The following is a 19,444-nucleotide window of genomic DNA, read 5'->3' on the forward strand; positions in this document are numbered from 1 at the left end:
ACAGAATTTTATCACTCCTTTTAGACAGACCAGTCTGAGAAAAGTTTACAGGACTTCTAGAATAAAACCCCAGGAAATGGCCTCCAGAAAATACCCTTCGAGCCAGTCCTTTAACTGATGAGTGAAGTTAATGCTGAAAAACATCAGTGAAGGAGGTGAGGTGCAAACCGAGGGAGGAGCTGCCTGTGCTGCTCCGGCTGGGAATGAGCACACGGCTCACACTCGCTGCTCTGGGTGCTCTGGGTGCTCTCCTGGCTGAGGTGGCTTTGTGCTCTGTGCTGGGTTGGTGTTTCATTCCCACGCTGTGTCAGCTCCAGGGCACACCCCAAACCGTGGGCCAGGTCCAAACCCATCCTGACCCACTGAACCTGCTCTGGCACCTCACTCAAACAGAGCACTCAGTGTCCAAAGAGACACTGGGGACACAAATCCCCTTTTGGATCAGCTCTTTCTGTGCTCCCACACACACAGGGTGTGCAGAGGATCCACATCCTGGGCTGGCACAGCGAACACAAATGCCAGGGATGCTGTGGCACAGCACAGTGCAGCTGCCTGAAAAGGATTCCTGTATTATAAATGACTTTTGCAGATTTTGCTGTAAACTGTTACATGGCTTTGGTGCATCCTTTTAAAAAATGAATGGTTCAGCTGTTAAAATTTAAAGCATTGTTCCCAGTCTCCTCCCAGGGAGTTGGGGAGGTGCTGCAGGAGCTCAGCACTGGCACTGCTTTGGCAGAGCTGAGGAGATATCAGAGCTGAGCAGGGAGTGGAGGAATTTAGAGCGAAGCTTTATGGGGAGAGATTACATTCAGAGGTGAACAAATGGTGGTACCAAGTCTATGCAAAGCAAGTGACAAAATGTAAAAATCCTCCCTGCATTTTGAAGGAAAATATATCTTTCTTTCTGAGTGGTTCCCATGAAAAATAGGCTTTTTTATTTCCTTTTTTCATGCTAGGAAATTAATATTTGCCTTTCAAAAAGATTTGGTGAAGGTTTGCGTGAAGGTCATTAGCAATCTCGCTGGGGAATAAAGAAGGGAGTGATTGAGATCTGCATGGGCTTGGGACTCATTTGTGGCTTTGCTTTACACATAACATTTTTATTAAGAAAATAATACTTTGGGGCTGGTAATTGTGTTGCCAGCTGGGCCGGGGAGGGGAGAGGAGGAAAGCAGAGCACTGAAACCTACTATTTATGTCCCTGCTAGGTCCAATTCCAGGCAGGTGTAAGCATGGTAAATCTCCTTGAGCTGTCCCCAAAGTCACCCTGGAGCGCCGTGTGCAGCTGCAGGGCTGTGGCAGGGCGTGGGGCACCCACAGCTGGGGCCACTGTGCCACGGGGACACTGCCAAGGTGCCACCTGTGAGCCCCCAAACCCCCATCCCTGCAGGGACAGAGAGCCCGGAGCTGTGGGATCACCAGGCACATCCTTTGTCCACCAGCTCTGAGACTCCTCACTCCCAGAGCCCACACTGAGGATTCCAGCTGTGAGCCCCTGGAATTCCTTCCGAGGCATCCTAAAAATTAGCATAGCACAGAGCAGATAGAATCTGAAGTTGGCTTGTAAAATCTTTTGGAGGGATCATTAAGGGTATTTCATTATCTCCATATTGCCAAGGTCAGGCTGCCCATATTTCCTCTTTAGTGCTGCGATGGGAATATGCTGCGACTGTGGTATAATAGACCAGAAAATGTCCACACTGGGAATGATGGTAAATCAATAAAAACTCATCAATATAACTCCCACTTTCCCAAGGTACTGCAAACAGCCTCAAGTTTGTAATTTACTTACGTATCTTCACCTTTTTCCCAACATTTTTTACACCAACTTCTGAACTTTTTGTCCGTGTAAAATCTTTATGAGAGACAATATATATAAGGGATAAAATGCTTTATTGAAAAGATTATTGATTTTTTTTCAGCCAAGCTGCTTGTACAGCAGTTCCAGGCTGCTGTCCCAGCAGGGAGAGCTCAGTCTGAACAGGGTTGGGGTGGGAAGTGGGCAGGTGTGGACGTGGCTCCCCAGGTGCTCCTGGGGCTCACGGGTGTGCCTCGGATCCAAACTGCACTTTGGCTCTTGAGGAGCCTCAGGAAAACTTCAAACAAGTGGAAGCTGAAGGGTGGTTACTCCTTCTTTCCCCAGAACACTTTGCTTACTCCCTTCTTTCTTCTTCAATTTCTCAACCTTTCTACTCACCTACTGTCCTCCCTTCCTTTCTTCTCTCCGCTTACCTTGGAGGAAACAACCTAAAAAGCATAAATACCCAATGTCTTGTTTAGGCTGACAAAGGGAGAACCTCTTTGCACAGCACACCATGTCCATGCAGCTGGGCAGTGGCTCCTGGCCCAGCTGGGCAGTGGCTCTGGGCTCACAGGGGTCTCAGCTGGACACAGGCAAGGCAGCAGCAGCACACACCATCCATTCTGGTTTGGAGAGAGCTGAATCCTTTATTACGAGCCAACCACTGAAATAAAACCCATCCCATTTTATTAAAAGCCCAAAGACACAATTAGATCTCGCAGATTATGCAAATGATGTGCACCCCTCTGACTGCTGGCAATTTGCTGCCAGCCCTGTGTGCTGCAGTGCCCAGGAGCCCTGGCTGAGCCCTGCCAGGGACCCTCACCCTGGGCAGGGACCCTCACCCTGGGCAGGGACCCTGACCCTTGTGCAGCTCCAGAGCCTGCAGCCCTGATAAATATTCCACAAAATATGAACAGCCTATTTTCTCTTGCTACTCTGACCTTTTCCCCAAGACATTAGAATGTGCTTTTTGCCAGGTACTGTGTGCATATCCCAGGGTCAGGGACCTGCAGGGCTCCATTAACTGTCAGTGGGGCTTTTTTTCCCTGATGTCAGAGTTTACCCCTAGCTAAGCTAATGCATTGAAGAGAGTCTTGGCAGGGGCAATAGACATCGTGTCACTGAGGGCGTAAAGGCCAAGGAGTGGATGGAAAAACCTGGGAGTGGAGCTTAATCAGCAAGTAAAGACCTGAAGCCAGACTGTATTTGATCAGAGGGACCTCACAGACACCTTGTGCAAACAGCAGTGGCTGCTTTCCCTCCCCTCTCTGGCCCTGTCATGCAGAGATGATGGCCAGGGAGCAGAGGGTGCCACGGGCAGTGCTTGCCCAGCACAGAGAGCACCCAGAACAGCCTCATAAGAGCACACAGAGCAGCCAGAGCAGCCTCATCAGAGCACCCAGAGCAGCCAGAGCAGCCAGAGCAGCCTCATCAGAGCACCCAGAGCACCCAGAGCAGCCTCAGCAGAGCACCCAGAGCAGCCTCACCAGAGCACCCAGAGCAGCCTCACCAGAGCACCCAGAGCAGCCAGAGCAGCCAGAGCTGCCAGAGCACCCAGAGCACCCAGAGCAGCCTCACCAGAGCAGCCAGAGCAGCCAGAGCACCCAGAGCACCCAGAGCAGCCAGAGCAGCCTCACCAGAGCAGCCAGAGCTGCCAGAGCACCCAGAGCACCCAGAGCAGCCTCACCAGAGCAGCCAGAGCTGCCAGAGCACCCAGAGCACCCAGAGCAGCCTCACCAGAGCAGCCAGAGCAGCCAGAGCACCCAGAGCACCCAGAGCAGCCAGAGCAGCCAGAGCACCCAGAGCAGCCAGAGCAGCCTCACCAGAGCCCATCCATGCAGGGAGCTCCCAGCTCCAGCTTTGGGGCTGCTTGCAGTGCTCAGGCACTCATCGGGGGGGATAAGTGCCTTCTCTCATTCTGTCCTCTATTTTCTCATTTTTGACTTTTATGGTTTTTCATTTACAAGTCTAATCAGAGAGAGGCAGCAGGATGGAATGGCGCAATCATTCACCATGGATTAACAATTGCGCCAATGCCTACAAGTGTTTGCAGCATCCCCCGGCCAGGAGGGGCTCCAGCAGGGACAGCAGGAGGAGCTGGGGACACAAAGATGTCGCCCCAGGTGAGCGTTCCTGCCTTCCAAAGGACCAACATCCCCAGGAGCTGCCCTGGCAAGAGGTGCCCAGCAGACATCTCATTTTGTTTGCTCTCCAAGAAGCTGAAGTGCTGCCACCGCTGCCAGCCCAGCCCAGCTCTCCTGTGCCACCAGCCCCGTGTGGATGCCCTGGAGCACCCAGAGCAGGCACTGCCCTGGTGTCACCCTGTCCCAGTACACCCTCAGAAATGCTTATCACAGCTCTACAGCCCAGGGTTGAATCTCCAAAGCCAATTTTTTTCAGGAAAGAAACAATGAAGTTAATGATAGTGGTAAGAACACACAGCACCATTGGAGTGTGCAAATCCCTGTCAGGGAGAACATCCCACCCAAACCAGGGGGTGATCCCAACCCACTGCAAAAGTAATTAAAGGCACAATTAAGCAAAGCATGAAAAACCTGATTTGTTTTTTATTTTTAAGAGCTTGTGTGAGCGCTGTGACACGGGTGTCACCCTGGGCTGGCACAGGTGAGCTCCCAGCACAGCCCTGCTGCCTCTGCCCGCCCTGCCCGCTCACCCCCTCTGCTCCTGACACAAACTGGTTTTTCAGCCTAACAGGCTGCAACTGCCTTCTTAAGAGCAGTCTGAAGTTAAAAATAGTTGACATTTTGGAAGTGGCTGCAAGGTAAAATCCAGGCTTCCACGAGGTTTATAGCCATTGGAAAGGGTTTTGACTGCAGGAGTGAGCAAAACATGATTGCTGCTAAAGAGCACAGCTGAAAAAATGCCACATGTTTATAACTGCTGTGTACCAAATCAAATCGAATGGATTTACTATCAAGTGGAGTATAGATTGGCAAACGTGGTGAATCACATGCCCCATGAAGTTTGCTAAGCTTCAAGGCAGAAGGCTGAAGTGGGTGGGAATTCTGAGCCTTCCACCTTTGACTTCATGCAAATTTAAACTTCTGTCACCCCACAAGGGGCAGGTGATGGTACCTGAATCCCCAGACAGGGAATGACACAACTCCCTGCACCCAGCCCACAGCTCAGCAGCTCTAACCCTCCTCTGGAATGACATCTATATAAATATTGTTAATAGCACTAACATAATGTTAAGTCAGGTTTTACTGGACTCCCTCATACACCCTTTGGATTTATTAGCTATAGGATTTGAAGTAAATTTTTATTAGCCCAAGTTAAACCCAGCTACCATGGGCTTGGCTTTTGGGCTTTCTTTACCCCATCTTTCTTCCTTTATTTGAGCTTGGGCCCCCTTTTCTCACCCCAGTGCTTCCTCCCTCAGACCGAAACGTCCTCGGATAAATCTTACCGAATGAAATATTTATTAATTTTCCTAACCAATGTTGATCTCATAAATTACCAAGACTTTTTCATGAAATGGTTATTAACATCCATGGCTGTATGTTAATGGCTTATTGACCAAATATGGGATAATTAGACCCTAGGAGCACTGGCCACTGTGATCTATGAGAAGCAAATTTGGCCCTTATTACACCAATGACCTATTTAATATCTACTGATGAATTTAAGGTAGAATCACAGGCAGGATTTGTTTCAAGGAGCTGCCCTCCAACTAACGAGCAGAAAGATTCTTGTATAAAATCTATTGATCCAGAAAAAAATATGAACAAAAATCATTTTTTGTAACTGATGATTAATTGGCTAAATTCATCTTAGACTGAGATGCACCAAGAAAACACCAGTAGCCAGATACCTCCTGGGATTAACTGAACAATGAGTCCATTTGACTAGAGGGCCCTGTCTTCTCTTGCAGCTTTGAAAGATTTAGGTCCCAATTTATACTGTGAAGATTTATACTAATATTTGTAAAGAATTTAAACATTTATCCATGCTGCAGTGCCAGGAACAGCTGTTTAAACCTGCTGCAAATAAGTGATTTGTGCTTGGTTCCAGTTCTGGGCTGCCTGGTGCTCAAGGAGCCCCCTTCCCCATCATCTCATAATATTTTAAATCAAATTAAAGATAAGATAAGCAGGCACAGCTCAGGCACTGGTGGGGGCTGAATTAACGGCATTACTGCTTTTGATCTGTAGAAATGCCACTGCAGAGTTTGGGTGGGGGTCCCTGGGTGCTCCCACCCCTCTCCCCTCCCCAGCCTTGGCTCCAGCTGCTCCCAGAGCCCTGCTCTGGCTGCTCCTCCTGCTCCAGCAGCTCCTTTCCCAGCCTGGAGTGGCACAAATGAGGAAAGACTGGCTTGGCAGGTCACAGCAGAGATCCTGTGACACCGCTGATGAGGGAGAGGAAACAATTTATTGCCCCAAATAAATGTTATAGTACCAATATCAGGCAGCCAGCACTTCTTCTCCCACTCACTTTAACTTTTAGGTTCTGCACAACTGCTGCCAGTGATTTTAAACTCTTTCTCCTACCAGATTCAGCTTCTCTGTGAGCAGGAATAAACCCAGAATGGATTGACTGACTGCTGCAAGCAGGAGTGCTGCAGGTTCTCACAGTTCAGACCTTGCCAAGTTCCAGGACACTACAACAAGGAATGTTAACCTCTACTACACATTTAAAAATTAAAAAAAAAAACCCAAACAAGCTTCCACAGCAGCCTCCCCGCCAAGGTGGCACAAAGCAGATCCTGCTGGGGTCAGGCCAGGCTCAGGCTCTGGCTAAGGCTGGGCTGGGCTTGGTGGAGGCTGATGAGAGGGACAACATAAAAAACACCACCAGAGCTGCTGTTCTTCCTCCCTCCACCTCTTCCTCAGCTGCAGGAGCACCACAGCCAGCCCCCTTGAGTGAGGGACCCTTAACAGCTCCCCCTCTCCCACACTGCTGACCCAGCCAGGGGCAGGGACAGCACAGGGGGGGCACTCACTGGGCAGGGGAAGAGAGGAAGAAGAGGAAGAAGAGGAAGAAGAGAAGAAGAGGAAGAAGAGGAAGAACAGGAGAAGAGGAAGAAGAGAAGAAGAGGAAGAAGAGGAAGAAGAGAAGAAGAGAAGAAGAGAAGAAGAGAAGAAGAGAAGAAGAGAAGAAGAGAAGAAGAGGAAGAAGAGGAGAAGAGAAGAAGAGGAAGAAGAGGAGAAGAAGAGGAAGAACAGGAGAAGAGGAAGAAGAGGAAGAAGAGAAGAAGAGAAGAAGAGGAAGAAGAGAAGAAGAGGAAGAAGAGAAAAAGAGAAGAAGAGAAGAAGAGGAGGAGAAGAGGAAGAAGAGGAGAAGAGGAAGAAGAGGAAGAAGAGGAAGAAGAGGAAGAAGAGGAGAAGAGGAAGAAGAGGAGAAGAGGAAGAAGAGGAAGAAGAGAAGAAGAGAAGAAGAGGAAGAACAGGAGAAGAGGAAGAAGAGAAGAAGAGAAGAAGAGGAAGAAGAGGAAGAAGAGAAGAAGAGAAGAAGAGGAGGAAGAGATGAAGAGGAAGAAGAGAAGAAGAGGAAGAAGAGGAGGTGGTGGCAGGGAGATGGCAGTGGCTGCTGAGGTCTAGCTCAGGTACAACCAAAATACTAAAGGTGATGAGGGCACAAACTGTGGGTTGCTGCAGGTCTGAGTGTCCAATGCCAAGGCCAAAAGGACCAAAAGTGTTGGAAGAGCAGCACGAGGCCACCCAGGCCAGCCCTGCAGCCTCGTGCTCATTCCCAGCTGAGCATCCCCCTCTGGCCCAGGCTCCTGCAGCAAACACCTGGAGTTAAAAATTAAATACAAAGAGAAGAGAAACAGCTTCCTTTCCAGTATCTATTGAGTTCAAAAGGAAAATGCTGTAGATCTTGCCTGTTCTCACAAAAATGGTGTCACTCCTGAGATGAAGCACCTGGCTGTGCTGGGTTCCAGAGAAATTCTCAGTCCCTGCCTCCCCCTCGCCTACCTCTCCCATCCGAAATCCACTCTTGCCTCCCATGGGTGTTGGAAAGAATAGGTGCAGATTTTAACCTCTGTAACAGACACTAAAGCACATATATTTGTTTTCCTCTGTGCTGGGAAAATGTCCCCAAGGAAGCATGTTAAATTTGGGTTTTAAAAGCACCAATTTAGCTATTATGAGTTTTCTATGCTTTTTCTATTCAGGGAATGTTTGGCTTGAATACAGTACGGAGAAGAAATAAGATCAGCTCAACTGTTTTAAAGCTGATTGACACCTTGGGTTTTTTCCCTTGCAATCTGAAGCGAGAGAAAAAAATATAAAGGAAACCAGACACTCATTTAAAAGAAATTATTTCCTTGCCTACAGTCCCTGATCAGGGCTGCCTGTGCAGGGAGATTGAGATCTCATAAAAACCCTTTTGTGGGTTCTTTTTCACATCATTTTGGTTCAGGTTTTGGTGGCAGATGAACTGTATTTCATCCGAGTTTAAAGGAAATTCAAAGTGAAGTTAAGGAAGTTGCTGTAAATGAGAAAAAAAAATTCCCAACAAACCCTTTCATTCTGGCTTAACATATCAGGCAAACCAGGAAACAGCTGTAGCAGAAATATTGTTTTTAATAATCTGAGAGAGAGCAGCAGAGCTGCAGCTTTTGTTGGAACAGTGACCCCCAATGGTGAGAGCCCGAGGAGAGCCCTGCCCGGGCTGCAGGGTGCCCACCTGGGCAGGTGCCCTCTGCTCCCAGCCCCTGTGCCCACCTGGGCAGGTGCCCTCTGCTCCCAGCCCCTGTGCCCACCTGGGCAGGTGCCCCCTGCTCCCAGCCCCTGTGCCCTGCCAGCCCCTGTGCCCTGCCAGCCCCTGTGCCCTCTGCTCCCAGCCCCTGTGCCCACCTGGGCAGGTGCCCTCTGCTCCCAGCCCCTGTGCCCACCTGGGCAGGTGCCCTCTGCTCCCAGCCCCTGTGCCCTCTGCTCCCAGCCCCTGTGCCCACCTGGACAGGTGCCCTCTGCTCCCAGCCCGTGCCCAGTGCCCACCTCACCCCGTGCTGCTGCTCTGGGAGCCCTGGCAGGAGGTGCCCAGGGGCCACCTGTGCCCCCAGACAGACCCAGCTGGGGCAGGTGGGCACTGGGGAGTGACCCTGGGGAGGAATTGGAGTGGGGGAGTCGCACAGAGTTGGTGCCAGGGTGTCCCTGTGCCCAGCCAGCATGGGGGGTGAGGGGGCCTGGCAGCAGTGGGGGCTCATGGTCAGTGTGGGGTGGCTCTGGGGGTCTCCTGGCACAGAGAATGCCCCCAGCCCGGGGTCCCTGCACGCCCAGGGAGGTTCCCTGCTGATGGCTGGGGGAGCTCTGGCTACTGGGGCCATGGAATGCCCAAACCTTGTCACCTGGGAGCAGGATGGCCCAGAGCTGGGTGTCCTGCAGGGCTGGGCAGGGTGGGACAGGGCTGGACAGGGCTGGGCTGTGCCAGGGCTGTGCCAGGGCTGTGCCAGGGCTGTGCCAAGGCAGGACTGTCACCCCAAGGAGCAGAGCAGGGCCCCAGAATCTGCCATGGCTGTGTTTGTGCCCCGGGGGGCTGCAGATTCCTTTTCTTTCTGGTCAGTACTCATGGGCTCGTGGTTGAACGGTTTGTTTATCCTGACAGAATGTCATCCGCCTCGCCTTTGATTTTGCAAATAATCCTCCTCCAGCTATGAATGCTCTCACTCCAGGACAGCCAAACTTCCTCCCTGCCACGGGGCATGGCGTGATTCCGTGGGGGCTCAGGGGGCAGGGGAGGAATTTTGCCCTTGTCCTTCTCCCAAGTAAATGATAAAGTTTAAACCTTCCCAGAGAAAATTTGTAAAAATGTGGGAAGACAGTAGAGACCAAATAATTATCCATAATCAATACAGTTAAAGTCAATGGACTCTGTGTGTCCTCTTCTAATAGACTTTGTTCTGGGCTGTACCTTGACAGTTTATTTAGAAATACGAACTTGGTAGGGAATGGCTATTTGACTATGTAATCTTGTTAAACTCATAAATTCGGTTGGTCTGAATTCTGTATCATTGAAGTCAGCTGGAACTAAATGTTTTGATAGCTAAAAAATGGTTCATTGAAGAAAGTTCTGAAATAATGGGACTAATAAGTTGCCAAAAGAACTGTTTGCAAGTGCCTAAGTGAAATTGTCATAAGGCAAGGGGAAAATTTTTTGACCCACATCTTAAATTCTTGCTTAGTCAAGTTATGCAGGCAAATAGATTGTAAAATGAGACATGTTTATAAAATAAAGCTGATTAGTGATGTTGGTGTCTTATACAACCTACAACCAGCATTAAATCAGATTAATTTATAGGTGATTTTGTTGATGAGCACAAACTGATGCTCCCATGGTGTGAATTTCAATAACTTGCTTTCCTCTTTGGAATCCATAATTCTATTATTTGAGACACTTCATTGTTATAGATAACACATTTTAAGTGTTATTATTTATGCTGTTTCATCTTGTCACTTAGGTTCTTGCTCAAGTTCATTAATGTATTGTGCTCCTCTCTGTACGAGAGGGTGCAGGGAGAGCAATTGATTTTAAGTCCTGTGGTGACGGATGATATCACGCGTGTTTACCACCGTGACACCGCCGACGAGATGCTAATGCTGCACAGATAAACATGATGTCATTTCTTGCAATTAAACACTTAATATACAGCAGGTAATGATTTGGCAAGCTTGGCACATGCAAGCAGTGGCTTTTAATCTTGTTACCAGGGGTGGGATGACGCCACAAGTGATGTGCACACACCCAGTCTGTATCAATAAAAACTCCTCACAGGCTGGGGTCATTCTGCTGCCACGCCATGGAGGTGCCAAAATACGTCCTGGGCAGCTTTTGTGGGATGTAGGGAGAGATGTCAGATTGAGACAGCCTGAAAGGTGCAAGGGGAGGGTTCCTGACACAGGCTGAGCTCTTCCCCCAGGCTGCAGCTGCAGCACAGGGGGGTTGCTCAGTGCAGGCACAGGCTGAGCTCTGCACTGGGCTTCTCCTTGCCTGGTGTCCCACGGCCTCTCTGGACCTCCCTGGCCCTTCTTGTGGCCTCTGAGCTCACTGCTGGGTGACAGCCGTGCTGTAAGGATGGGAGTGTCCTGCTCTTTGGGGCAATGTGTCCCAGAACTGCCCAGAGCCCCCAGCCCCTGCCCCTCTCTGCAGCTCTGCTCTCCCTCCTTGCAGATGCTTTCCATGGCCAGGAGCACTGGGCTCCACAGCTGCAGCAGCAAATGGCATCCTTGCACAATAGTCAATATTTCCCAGCTTTGACAGATTAGCCAGAGTAATCACAGATTTTATGTGGCACAATTAACATATCTTTTCTTTACAGCTATAGCACGTGAATTCGCCTGTGCTGAGCAAGGTCAGGCTGTGCTCCAGGCCAGCAGATCCTGAGGGCAGCTCCAGACCTGCAGTGTGGGCAGTGGGAGCCTCTGGCCAGTGGCACCAGCTCCCCCAGCACCTGCAGAAGGGACAGACCTTCCCCACGTTTTGTGACTTGGAGGAGACAGGCGTGGAATTTAAGGGCTGATCATTGTTCTGCTGGAAAACTGGGAATGTCAATGGTCAAAAAGAGAGTGGGCCCTGGGGAATGGCCAAGGCACCATCACAGTGGGCATGCTGTGACTGGGACTTTGTTAACCAGCATCACACAGCAAAGCTCTGGGATTCCCCAAGCCCTTCCCAGATGCTGAAATAAAATCACACAACGATTTGGTCCGAATTTCTGGAGCCACATAGTTTTTGGGGGAGCGCTTGCTGCCAGAGCTGTTGGGGTGAAGCTGGAGGTGAGGGAGCCCAGCAGAGCACACAGCACAGAGCCCGAGGTGCTCAGCCCCTGTGCTGGGTCTCTGAGGGTCCCCTGCCCCTCCTGGAGCCCTGCAGCTCTCTGCTGTCTGCCCTCCCCAGACATCCCTCTGTCCCTCTGTCCCTCTGTCCCCCTGTCCCTCTGTCCCCCTGTCCCTCTGTCCCTCTGTCCCCCTGTCCCTCTGTCCCTCTGTCCCCCTGTCCCTCTGTCCCCCTGTCCCCCTGTCCCTCTGACCCCTGTCACAGCCGGCCCTTCCCACTCCCTGAAATCAATTATCTGCTCCTCACTGCTCCATATTCATCAGGCTGAACCATTTGACCTGCTGCCCTGCTCCAGCCCCAGAGCTGCTCCCAGCTTTGCTGGGGGATGTTCTGCCAGTCCTGCCCGGAGGGGTGAGCCTGGCAGGGCTGCACAGAGAGCTGCTGGGCACCATCCCTGTCCCTGTGCTGAGCTGCTCCAGTGTGAGAGGGGCTGGCTGTGACCCCAGCTGTGACTGGACACGGGGGCCATGGGCACCCTGTTGGGGACAGGGGCTCCTGGAGGATGAGCCAGAGGAGCTGAGTCCACCAGGGAGCTGTGACAGAGCCAAGGACAGCAGTGGAGCTGTGCCACCCCAGCACAGGGACACCCGTGGGCAGCTGTGGGCTGGTGGCACTGGGCTGGTGGCACTGGGCTGGTGGCACTGGGCTGGTGACACTGGACTGGTGGCACTGGGCAAGCTGGACTTGCCTTGGCCAGCAGGCACCGACCCCTGGGCTCTGATGCTGCTCTGGATGGTGCCCAGAGCCCAGCACACGTCCCTGTCCCCAGACCTCTGTCCCCCTCTGGGTTCCTTCCCAAAAAGCAGCACCAGGGCTCGTGTTTGGATTTCATTTTGTCTCTTTCCAAAGTGTCTGGGACATGCCTGGGTTAATAGTTAAAACTATAGTTTATCAACAATCAGTGCTTAAGAAATAGGTTCTCTTTGGGTGATATTTAATGGGCTTGGAAATGAGAATATGGCTGGGCTGTTGTAGGAGACAGGAATGAGAATTTTAATGAGGGTATATGTTTAATAAAAGGTTAATAAATTTTAATTAAATTAAACCAATAGAATTCAATATTTGCTCAGCATATCAAAGTTCTGTTTGGCGTGGTGGTGTGTGAAATGCTGGCTCACACTCTGCTAACACAGGGGTCTGCCTCCCACTTCCACCAGCCCCAGCATCGCAGCAATGAAATCCTCTGGTTATGGGAAGGGGCTCTGTGAGTTTTGTGTTTGGGCACGTTTTTGCAGTCATGACCAGAGGTATCAAAGGTATCCCTCCCTCCCAGACCCCTGAGTGTGCCTGGTGGCCCTGGTTCCAGGTTCCCCGTGCCAGGGAAGGTGTTTGCTGCTCCCCTGCTCCCTTGGAGCCCCACAGGGTTTCATTCACCAAACCTTTCCTGGCTGGGGCTCCCCAGCTCACAGCCCCCTGCTCCCCGCTCACCAAACCCCTGTGTTTGCAGGAGGAGCTCAGAGTTTATTTCAGAGCAGGGTGAGAGGACAGAGCCAGAGCTTTGTGCTGCTGAGGGAGCCCTGGCAGCTCTGCAGAGTCCAGGGCAGAGTTTGGGCTCGCAGCCCTGGTGGCCACTGCCCTCCCCATGGTGAGGGACACAACTGGCAGGGAACCATTAGGAAATGTTATTAGAAGGCTTCACAGGCAATAAATGTATTTCTTCTAAAAGAACTGGAGGAATATTTGGATTATTACATTTATTAGAGCGCTCAGCAAATGTGTTACACCCATATGACAAATAAATGTGATGGTTTCAGATTTCATTAGGCAGCCCCGGGCAGCGGCGCTTTGTCCCAGCCACAAATGAGCAGGGCCCTGTCACCATTCCTTAATGGTCATTTTTGCATCAGCAGTAATGGATGTGCCCAGCGTGGCTGTGGCAGCCCCCAGCCCTGGCACTGCTCTGCTCAGCTCTGGAGCTGTTCTGCAGGGCGAGGGGCTGTGAAAACCCACCCAGAGGGGAAGAACAGCAGGAGCTGAGGGCACCCAGTGTCCCCTTGCCACCTTGGGGACACATCCCCACTGGTGACATCCCCGTGCTGAGCCCTGCCTGAGCACCACAGTGTCTGTGGGGGAAGGAGCACGGTGCAGAGGGACAATAATTGCTTTCTTTATTTATTATTTTATTTTTTTTAACCAGTGTCAAAACCAATCTGAGCAGCGGACGCATATATTTAAATTAAAAGTAATTAAAAATGTGCTGCCAGAAAAACGCATGATGGATTCAATGTAAGAAAATGAAGTAATAAAATACTTTATGGATTAACTCATATCAGACTGTTTTGCAAATTTATTTTTCATTATGATACATCCATATCAGATAATGTCTGAATTTATTATGCTGCCTTCAGGCAGGCTGTGTCAGAAACCCCCCCAGCCCCATTTGGGCCTGGTGACTGGTGAGCAAGGTTTCTGTCATCATTTCTTAGTGGTCACTTCACCTCAGTAATAATGAACGAGTCAAGCAGGGCTGTTATTTTCTTTAATCTCTTTCCTCATATTAAAAAAATACAGCCAGCCACATCATTATTGCAGCAGGCCCAGAGGACTATTTCCAGGTCATTACTCCAGTTCGTCTGAGCGTCTCAAGGTCCTAAAGGGTTTGGGGTTATATGCAATAAGGCGTTCGTCGACAACATTTCCCCTGAGCCCTAGGTGTTAATGAGAAAGATTTTCCATGTGGCTGTTAACACTGTGTGGTTTAAAAAGTCACAAAGAAAATGGGATTTCCTCCTCCAGCTTCTGTCTCATTGTGGATCTCCATGTTTGCAGTTACCTCTCTAATTGCAGGGATTCTGGAGGGGGAACCTTAACTGTGTGCAGGGTGGATTTCCACCAGCCAAGTTTGAAATTTTTTGGTTTATTTACTTTTAATTTTCACTACATTATTCTGACAGAATTTTTTCTCCTCTCTGTGGACAGAAGAAATGCAAACTGCAAAGCCACAGCCAGGCTAATACCATCAAAAATTCCATTTTTTGCCCAAGACAGTGTCCTGACTCTCTAATCTCATTTGGAAGAATATTTTTGTCTGCTCAGCATCTTCAGCTTTTTACCAAACCAGAGCCCACTGTACTCGTGCTGTGCTCTTAGAGCTGCTATGAATTTTAAAATGTGTAAAAATGACAGATTATTAACAAAAGCATTGATTTTCCTATTTATTTTTATGCATTTTATTAATTAGACCACTTTCAAGTGTAACCACCGTGTATTAAATTTACTCTGCAACATTGGATGTGAATCGCAAACAATAAACCAGATTGAATTCTTTATAAAACAGAAATTTAGAAAAAACACAATTAAAATGCTGCCTGTTGTGTCAGGCAGTGGCTGCAGCCCCCAGCCCTGCAGCCATTCCTGGGCAGGTTTCTGGAGCTTCCCCCACCCCAGCCCTTCACAGAGCCCTGAACAAGCAGATAATGCAGCGAGAGGCAGAGAGATAATTTTAGGAATTCCATATCTGCGGACAGGTTTGGAGCAGACATGCACTGTTATGTCAGCAATTTTTATAACAACCTACTCAAAGCACCTACTGTGCTCCTTCATATTCCAGACAAAAGGCTGGGAAGTGTCTCGCCCAGCCCTCGGAAAGGACATTTCACAAATTCTCTGAAAAGCTGCCAGAGTTCCGTGGGAGCTGCTTTCAGGCTGCCTTTGCTCATACCCCCGTGCATTTTGCAGTGGAACTGATTCCAGCTGGGGAGAGATGTTGGTGGATGGAGGCACCCCACATCCCACAGATCTCGCAGCCATTTGATCATTAATTTTTAAAAATCCTTTGGAATAGCTACATAATCCACCAGGAAAGCAGTGGAGTGGGGCCCGTGCCTGGAACAGGGGCAAAGCCATGGAAATGCTGAGTGTTCTGGGTGGGAAAAAGCATCTTAATCCAGGTACTTGGCATTCCTGAATACAGATCAATTTTCCCCTTAACCTGTTCTTTTAAAGCTGTGCCACTGCATAAATCTAGTTATTAGTGAAATTCAGATGTTAGATGAGTGCAGAGGCATAAAAATATCTCGGTTCCCCAGTGGGGATATTAGCACGTCCCTGCAGCAAGAGCAGGCAGGTGGTTTAACCTGCATTTGTGCAGCTCTGGTGTTACATTGCTGAGGAAATTCATAATTCTGCTCCCAGTGCTGGATGTGCCTGATCCTGGGTCACCCACTGCCTGCTGGCTGGAGGGAAAATCTTGGAGCAGATACAGAGCCCTGGGGCTGAGCCCTCGGAGCCCCAGCAAGGCTCTGGATTTGTACTGAACCATTGAATCATCAGATCCCACACTGGTTTGGACTGGAAGGACCTTAAATCTGATCTCATCCCACCCCTGCCATGGCAGGGACATTTCCCACTGCCCCTGGGTGCTCCAGTGCCAATGTCCAACCTGGCCCTGGACACTGCTCTGGGCACCTGTGCCCACGATTGCTCCAAAACCCCACAGGCTGTGTGCACACAGTGTGCTGACACCGACCCATTCCCATTCCCATTCCCATTCCCATTCCCATTCCCATTCCCATCCCCATTCCCATTCCCCATTCCCCATTTCCCATTCCCATCCCCATTCCCCATTCCCATTCCCCATTTCCATTCCCCATTCCCATTCCCATCCCCATCCCCATTCCCCATTCCCATTCCCATTTCCCATTCCCCATTCCCATTCCCCATTCCCATTCCCATTCCCATTTTCCATCCCCATTCCCCATTCCCATTCCCATTCCCATTCCCATTCCCATTCCCATTCCCCATTCCCATTCCCCATTCCCATTCCCATTCCCCATTCCCTATTCCTATTCCCATTCCCATTCCCATCCCCATTCCCCATCCCCATCCCCATTCCCATTCCCATCCCCATTCCCATTCCCATTCCCATTCCCATTCCCCATCCCCATTCCTCATTCCCATTCCCCATTCCCACTCCCATTCCCCATTCCCCATTCCCATTCCCCATTCCCATTCCCCATTCCCCATTCCCCATTCCCATCCCCATTCCCATTCCCCATTCCCCATTCCCCATTCCCATTCCCATTCCCCATTCCCATTCCCCATTCCCATTCCCATTCCCATTCCCATTCTCCATCCCCATCCCCATTCCCATTCCCATTCCCATTTTCCATCCCCATTCCCATTCCCATTCCCGTTCCCATTCCCATTCCCATTCCCATTTCCCATTCTCCATCCCCATCCCCATCCCCATTCCCATTCCCATTTTCCATTCCCATTCCCATTCCCATTCCCATTCCCCATTCCCATTCCCATTCCCATCCCCATCCCCATTCCCATTCCCATTCCCCATTCCCATTCCCATTCCCATTCCCCATTCCCCATTCCCCATTCCCATTCCCATTCCCCATTCCCATTCCCATTCCCATTCCCATTCCCATTCCCATCCCCATTCCCCATTCCCATCCCCATTCCCATTCCCATTCCCATTCCCATCCCCATTCCCATTCCCATTCCCCATTCCCCATTCCCCATTCCCATTCCCCATTCCCATCCCCATTCCCATTCCCCATCCCCATTCCCCATTCCCATTCCCCATTCCCATCCCCATTCCCCATTCCCATCCCCATTCCCCATTCCCCATTCCCACTCCCATTCCCATTCCCATTCCCCATTCCCATTCCCCATTCCCACTCCCATTCCTCATTCCCATTCCCATTCCCATTCCCCATCCCCATCCCCATTCCCCATTCCCATTCCCCATTCCCATTCCCATTCCCATTCCCCATTCCCCATTCCCCATTCCCATCCCCATTCCCATTGCCATTCCCATTCCCATTCCAATTCCCATTCCCATTCCCCAATCCCAATGACCATTCCCCATTCCCATTCCCATCCCCATTCCCATTCCCCATTCCCCATCCCCATTCCCATTCCCATCCCCACGGCTCTGGGGCTGATCCACAGGCAGGGCACGGGCACAGCCCAGCCCCAAACCCGTGCAGGGATGCCGTGCCCTCCCGGATGCTGTCTCCCTCCCCTGTGGATCAGGGAGCTGGGAACACCGCAGGTCTCTCCCTAAACTCGCCCAGCCCTTCCAGGGAAGGCTCAGGAGGACTCTGCAATCTGCAAATTGTAAAGAGCTGACGGGGACAGTTATTAAGGGCTGGTGGGTGATGGCTGCTCGCGGTGTTATTAAAGTGCTAAAAGATTATGTCTCTGATAGCTCTGTGCTTCCAGTGTCCTTCATGGCCACTTCCACAGGGACAGAGGCAAGGAGAGAGGCAGAGGATCGATAAAAGGATATTACCACTGGGCCAATCCCAATAATAAGAGAGGTGATATATACACACCATTTAAATTGTCCAACACATTTAATGTTCATTAACACTAATTTTCACAGTGCTGGTGTTTAATGTATTATTGCAATGAAATTAATAAAAAAATACCCCACAGGAAATATAATTTAACTGTTTATAAACTTACCTTTTGATTGCCAATTTCCTGCCGAGCTCTGCTCCTGCATCAGCTTTTGCAGGAGACTGCAGCCACAACAGCTGGGGGCCAGGGCTGGGGGTCCCTGGAGCCAGGCATGGCACAGACCCCACGACCCAGCAGAAATGTCTGCAAAAACCAGGGGCCCTTATGCCATTTTTTCCTTCTTTTATCTTCCCACCCTTTTTAGTAACCTCCTTCAGAATCCTCCCTTCTTCTCCTCCTTCAGAACATCCTCAGCATCACTTGGATGAATGTTCAGTATCCTTGTGAAAAATCTTGACTTCAGATGGGTTTGGTGTAGGGGCATTTTTCACATAAAAGAGGAAAAAATCACCATGCAATAGTTTTGTTATCCTGCAGAAACTACTGGGGAATTACGTATTTATTTATCTCTTACGAAGCACAGGGAAATTGTATTTGGCCACAGTGTATAAATTGTGGCATAATTACCGTAAAATTTATAGTTTTTATACTTCCAACAAGTTAGCTTTTAAATCACACAACCCCATGTAAATACTTTAAAATTATTCAGTAATTACTTATTTACATTGTAATTAAAATAAGTAATTAGCATACATTTACAGAGGATTTACATACTTATTTGTGAAAATAGTTCCTTGGCAGATGCAAAAAGAAATCTTCAGCTGATCATAAAAAAAATAGAAGATATATGTGTGTGTGTAAGGAGCCGTGGTGGCGGTGACAGCAGGGGATGGAGCCGGGGTGTCCCCACGGGGGATCGGGAGCTCTGCAGGGTGAGGACGGGCTGAGGGAGAGATCGCCCGGGGAGAGAAGGACCTGCTGTCCCCGGGGTGTCCTGAGGAGCCAGAGCTGGCCCAGGGAGCAGGGAGCAGGGACCAGGATCAGGGACCAGGGATCAGGGACCAGGGACCAGGACCAGGGACCAGGGATCAGGGACCAGGGACCAGGATCAGGGACCAGGGACCAGGATCAGGGACCCGGATCAGGGACCAGGATCAGGGATCAGGGATCAGGATCAGGGACCAGGAGCAGGGACCAGGGACCAGGGATCAGGATCAGGGATCAGGGACCAGGGACCAAGGACCAGGATCAGGGACCAGGATCAGGGACCAGAATCAGTGACCACAGACCAGGATCAGGGACCAGTGACCAGGATCAGGGATCAGGGACCAGGATCAGGGACCAGGATCAGGGACCAGGGACCAGGATCAGGGACCAGTGACCAGGATCAGGGACCAGGATCAGGGACCAGGGACCAGGATCAGGGATCAGGGACCAGGATCAGGGACCAGGATCAGGGACCAGGGACCAGGATCAGGGACCAGTGACGAGGATCAGGGACCAGTGACGAGGATCAGGGACCAGGGACCAGGATCAGGGACCAGGATCAGGGACCAGGGACCAGGACCAGGGATCAGGGAC

Source organism: Catharus ustulatus, chromosome 21 (assembly GCF_009819885.2).
Source record: "Catharus ustulatus isolate bCatUst1 chromosome 21, bCatUst1.pri.v2, whole genome shotgun sequence".
Lineage (NCBI taxonomy): Eukaryota > Metazoa > Chordata > Aves > Passeriformes > Turdidae > Catharus > Catharus ustulatus.